This window comes from Euleptes europaea, chromosome 17, assembly GCF_029931775.1.
Source record: "Euleptes europaea isolate rEulEur1 chromosome 17, rEulEur1.hap1, whole genome shotgun sequence".
In the NCBI taxonomy this organism is placed as follows: Eukaryota; Metazoa; Chordata; class Lepidosauria; order Squamata; family Sphaerodactylidae; genus Euleptes; species Euleptes europaea.
The window spans coordinates 21,552,978-21,559,281 of NC_079328.1; positions in this window are offsets into that span (position 1 = coordinate 21,552,978).

A 6,304-nucleotide genomic window follows, 5' to 3' on the forward strand; every position below is an offset into this window, starting at 1 on the left:
AATGATGACCAGTCAGGAAGGGGGAGGGTGCTTCACCCTTTTAGATCCGTTTTTGTCCTTTCTATGCATGGGCTCTCCAAGTTGCATCCTGACAGTGCTGCTTATACCAGACTAATTGCTGGTGTTTGTGTGTGTGTGTGTGTGGGGGGGTTACTTCCTTGCCTTCAAGCGTTGTTCACTGTCTCCCCCTCCAAACCAACTGGGAAACAGAGATGCTTGTTCCAGTCGTTGTCATGCACAGGACACAGTGAATTTTGGGTGCCTTTAGATGTGCCATGCATCCTACAACTCTTGCCTTCATTCTTGTTATTTTTTTTAAATAATCCTGGCCTTCTTCCCTGCAGGACAAAATCTGGAAGACTCTTTCATTGTAATTTGTTGGGATTTACTACTCCTGGTGAAGTCTCTGAAGCCAGAGGAGGAAATAGGTGGGCCTTGTCGAGGTGGGGGGGGGTAGTTCTGGTGTCTTCTTCCTGGCCAGGTGACAACTATTCCTTGCCTACCTCTTCACATCTCACTATGGTTGTCTGCTTCTGTTCCCATGCCAACAATTCCGGATGCCTTGAAAGCTGAAGAGCAGAACGTGCTTGGTGGGTATAACTTGGTCCTGCACTGTGGTTTCCCTGGCCAGTTGTGGGTGCTGTGCTTCGAGCTCTTTCTCCTCTCATAGCTGCGAGGCAGCAGCAACCAGTTGGTTCTACCCTGTGGAATGAATGTCGGGTGAATGGTGGATAACTACCTCCTGTGACCCTCTCCCTGAAACGGCTAGGCTTTTGGCAGCAGGTGTACACTGAATTGGGACTAGGTGTTGTTCCCCAGCTTGACTTCTGAGAGGGGATGTTTTCGGCTCTCCCAAGGAGGACTTTGACCTGAATTTTGGAGACTGAAAATCCAAAGCCCAATTTGCACATGCGGCTCAAGAGTTATTCCCCTGATAGATGTACATTTGTGGTGTGTGGACGTGGCTCCCCAACGGGGCTACCGGGCAGCAAAACAAGCGCACCCCCCCGTTCATTCAGCAACTCTGCATGTATTTCTGTGGACCCGGGACTTGTGTATTCTGTATCTTCTGAGGATGGAAATCGTTGCCCTAAACCCATTTGCGGCACAGACGGGAACGCTGCAGAATTTGGCTTAGGCCCGCGAGAGGTGAAGAAAGGTTCAGACAATAATACGGCTGTAACCCTCAAGCCTGTGGTGGTACAGGCATGTATCTAATCAAATGTCAGCAGAGTTCCTCTCCAACTTGTGTCCTGTTAACGCAAGGATCTTTGCTCAGGCGGTAGCATCAAGCATGGCACGAATCTTGTGCAAATGTGAGCGCTTGTCATTTTCTGCTTTGAAATAAATTAGAACAGCTGTCCTAATGGTAGTGCTATGCTTTGCACAAGCGGCTCTTGGGATACAACTGGGCTGTCTTTTGCACAACTTTGCGGGGACGGGACCTAAAGCTTTCATTAGCGTAATGGCTTTTCTGCTAGCATATGTGGATGCATGCCAGTGCATTTAGCAGCATGTCAGACAACTCTAGTAGTTGCGGAGGCAGAACTGTTGGTGGGTTTGGTGTGTCTGCCTTTCCCTCTTTGCTTGCCCAGAACTCTCTTCCAACAGGTGAATTGAGCAGGTAGATGCTGCAGTTCCAGAAGTTGTAAGGTTGGTCAAACTGCTTGGGGAATGCCTTGACCCAGTCGGCAATAGGGTTAGCCTGCCCTGCAGAGGGACAAATTGATGTCTTAATGTCTGCCCCAAGAAAAGAAGAACAAGAATTGTTTTTAATATGCTGATTTACTCTACCACTTAAGGAAGAATCGGACCGGATTATACTCTCCTTCCCCTCCCCACAATAGACACCCTGTGAGTTAGGTGGGGCTGAGAGAGCTGTAAGAGCTGTGACTAGCCCAAGGTCACTCAGCTGGCTTCATGTGTAGGAGTGGGGAAAACAACCCAGTTCACCAGATTAGCGTCCGCCGCTCATGTGGAGGAGTGAGGGATCCAACCCGGTTCTCCAGATTAGAGTCCACTGCTCCAAACCACTGTTCTTAACCACTACACCACGCTGGCTCTCGGGGAGAGGCCATGGCTCAGTGGTAGAGCATCAGCTTGGCATATAGAAGGTCCCAAGTTCAGTCCCCAGCATCTGCAGTCGAAAGGACCAGGTAGCAGGTGAGACCTCTTCCTGAGACCTTGGAGAGCCCCTGCCAGTCTGAGTAGCCAATATTGACCTTGATGGACCAAGGGTCTGACTCAGTATAAGGCTGCTTCACGCATGTGTTCACATTAGAGAAGTGCAAGTCTGCAACATGTATTTGTTATGCAAAGGACTTCCAATTGTTTTGATCCCTTATTCTGCCATCTTCTCATAACAAGGAGCAAGAGAGGTGCCGGTGCCACCAAGAATCACAGTCTGCACTTCTAGCATCTCAATCCATCTTTACAGCCATAAGGTCCTTGCCACTGAGAGAGACCCTGAGCTGTGGGCCATGTGAATGGCCTTCAAGTGGTTCAAGATGGACATAGAGAACATCACTGTTGACTTCTTGCATAAACTTAGAGCTTTATTCTTAAGGCTGCTGTTGGTCATCCTGAGTCTTTCTTCCATTTTTATTTTGAAGCGGTATTTCTTGTGCCTGCCAAGGAAGGAGGGCAGTGGTGGACATTGTGAGGGACGGACCTTCAGACTCGAGGGAAGAATGGTGGTTATCCTGCTCCAAGGCTCCTGCTTCCCTGTGACTTCGTTCTCTCCAGGCTCCGCGCTGTTGCTCTCTTCCAGTCTCCTCCTTTCCGAAGCAGAAGCCCCATATTTTCAAACAGCCTGAAATCTAGGAAGCAGAACTACTGATACAATACAGAGGGGATGTGTGATGTTCAGGACTGGGTTGCTCTGGCACATGTGCGCCTTGCTCATGTGCTGTCTGCATGCAGGCAATCCAAGTGGATCTCTGCCTTGAGAGGAACACATAGACCCTTTCATTCATGTAGGTTGTCTAGGATTCTCTTGATCTCAGGTTGCGTTGGCGTTCTTCATGCTGCGTCAACTGTGTGAGGGCAGAACTTTATCAAAGAAACAACACTGGTCTTTCTGAAGAGTGCCAGTATTGCGCCGGGGGAAAGTTTTCACCTTTCGGTCAGGTTGCTTCAGGCAGCTACTTCTCTCTTCCTCTTGGCCTCAGGTTCTGCGCCCTGACCCACTGGATCGTTGCTGACCACCCCTCCCCTGCACCTCCCCTGTCTCGCTGCTGTTGCAAAAGAAGTCAGGTGTGTAGCTTGACCGGCTTAGGCAAAGCAGGCTGATGTGTGTACCTCTTACTTGATAATATTTTGTGTAATTTTGGGGGCCCGGACTCTTCTGTGCTGCAGAATTGGGCTGGTCCAAAGAGGACTGATGTTTGTAGCAGTCGTTCCACTGGTGCCTGGCATTAAACTTGCTCTTTTGGGCCCTTCTCAAGGCCTGAACCCAACGTGGTCCTTGTTTTCTGTCTCCAAGCAGTGTTGCTTGCAGAGCCGTCTTAACAGCATTATAGGTCCCCCGGGCAAAGCAGTGCACCGGGGCCCCTACCTACACAGCCACTCACAGGAATAACAATGTAAATGGTTGATAAAAATTAAAGGTATATTTATTGGTGCTTCCACCATTAACAAAGTCCTTTCTTACATTATACTTCAATATTTATTCTTAATCCAAGCCCAACTTAACATTAATATTGTTCATTATCTTTAGTAATGCAAGTCACAACATAGAAGAAGAGTTGGTTTTTATACGCCGACTTTCTCTACCACTTACAATCACCTTCCCCTCCCCACAACAGACACCCTGTGAGGTAGGAGAGGCTGAGAGAGTGTGACTAGCCCAAGGTCGCCCAGCTGGCTTCATGTGGAGGAATGGGGAAACAAATCCAGTTCACCAGATTATCCTCCGCCGCTCATGTGGAGGAGTGGGGAATCAAACCAAACCCGGTTCTCCAGATCAGAGTCCACCGCTCTTAACCACTACACCACACTAGCTCTCCATACATAGACTCCATACCCAGACTAACATGGGGCCTCTATACTTGTAGGGGGCCTGGGCAACTGCCCAGCGTGGCCATGCATTAAGATGGCCCTGGTCACTTGCCACAACTAGCAGTCTTTCTGGAGTTTAAGCAGGGTTTACGTTTTGCTGCTCTAAAGGTATGGAAGAGCCTGCAGGGGAAAGTGGTCTTCAGAGCCGGCCTGTTTTATACAGAGGGTCATCTGGACAAAGTGGAACAGTCAGTCCTGGGGGAAAAGGGAGTTACAAGGAAGTTTTAAAAGGTCTGACTCTCTGCAGAGTACATTTCCCCCATTAAATACACACACCCGGGTTTAGGAGGCCTCTAGCTCACACATGGCTTCCCATAAAGGGGAGTCACAGAACCACTCTTGTGCTAAAGACTGAGGCCTGAATCGGCTGCCAGGATGCCCAAAGCCAGTTTTCCAGCCCAGCCACTCAAACGAATGCTTTTTAAACCTGTGGGCACCTTGGGAACTCTGACATAGGGCGGTGGGGGCAACTGCAAAAGGGTGTTTCACATGTGTTAGGTGTCCCTGGAACAAGACCTGTGTCTGGCAGCATCACCATGGTCATCCAAACAATTCATGCGCAACCAGTAGCCAGAGCTAAAGGAACCGAAGAAGAAGATTTGGTTTTTATTCGCTGACTTTCTCTACCACTTAAGGCAGAATCAAATGGGCTTACAATTGCCTTCACCTACCCCTACCCGCAATAGACATCCTGTGAGGTAAGTGGAGCTGAGAGCTCAAAGAGAGCTGTGACTAGCTCAAGGTCACCCAGCTGGTTTCATGCATAGGAGTGGGAAAGCAAATCCAGTTCACCAGATTAGCCTCTGCTGCTCATGTAGAGGAGTGGGGAACCAAACCCGGTTCTCCAGATCAGAGTCCACTGCTCTTAACCACTACAACACGCTGGCTCTAGGCAAGAACGTTAACCACTGAGCCACAGCCCCTCCCCAAGGCAGCACTTTGCAAGCTCAAGAGCCCAGCCCGCTTACTGCCAGTTTTTGCAAGCTTATTTTGGGGCGCCGAGGGCATGCAGTTGCCATGGTTCCTTATTCAGGACATCATCTAATTTAATCAGGGAGGCTTCCTGGGAGCATCCCAAATGGAATCTCTTGGGGAAGAGGGTATGATTTGGGGTGGTCCAAAGTTTATTTTGGGTACAGCTACCCCCCAGTTTCTTAATCTATTTTCCCCCAGGGGTAGCCTGGTTTGAAACAGCTGTTATATAGGTCCCCTTGCAGGATGGAGTCCCCTGAATGTGGAGGTCTATGATTTGTAGTGAACCAATCTTACGATTGGGCGTAAAGTCCTTTTTTGACGTTTCATCAATATTTGTGATTGAATACAATTCTTATCTCAATCAATGGATGACTCTTATCTTAATCAAATTACCTGCCACCGTAACAAAAGATAAAACAGTCCCCTTTTTGCTGGCAGATAGAGATCCGAGAACAACATTGGTGGTGGCCAAGTATCTCTCCACCATATTTTCCTTAAAAGAAATAAAGGCTCCCCATTTACTGCTCAAAACCTTTGGGTCAAGGGAGCTTGAATGACAGAAAGGAATATTTGTGATTGGATTTACAAGTGAAGAAGTAGGTTAAAGGTAAAGGTCCCCTGTGCAAGCACCGGGTCATTCCTGACCCATGGGGTGACATCACATCCCAACGTTTCCTAGGCAGACTTTGTTTACAGGGTGGTTTGCCAGTGCCTTCCCCAGTCATCTTCCCTTTACCCCCCGCGAGCTGGGTACTCATTTTACTGACCTTGGAAGGATGGAAGGCTGAGTCAATCTTGAGCCGGCTACCTGAAGCCAACTTCCGTCAGGATCGAGCTCAGGTCGTGAGCAGAGCTTGGACTGCAGTACTGCAGCTTACCACTGGGAACCAGCTTCAGTCTCCTCTGTCTGCAATTTGACAGGAGCTCTTTGGAACTTGAGAGCTACCATTTCTTGAAAAGCTGGTTGCAAGACGACAAAGTTACAGGTAGGAATGTTTGCCATTTGAATCGATGTAAAAACCACTCAACTACAATAATGACACCAAACATGATGTTCAAGAATCCAAGCAAAAACGTCCAATGAGCCAAACACAAATACAATTTCTGTGCACAGTTAATGTTTTGGAACACTAAGACCTTCCCCTCCTTTTGGGGGAAGGTTCAGCCTCTGTATTCGTCTGCAGGTCTCTGTGAGTTCTTCTGTCTGCATCCTAAATCGGCAAATTGGAAATCTGCCAAGTGAGTGCATGGAGTTAATATCTCCGGGTTT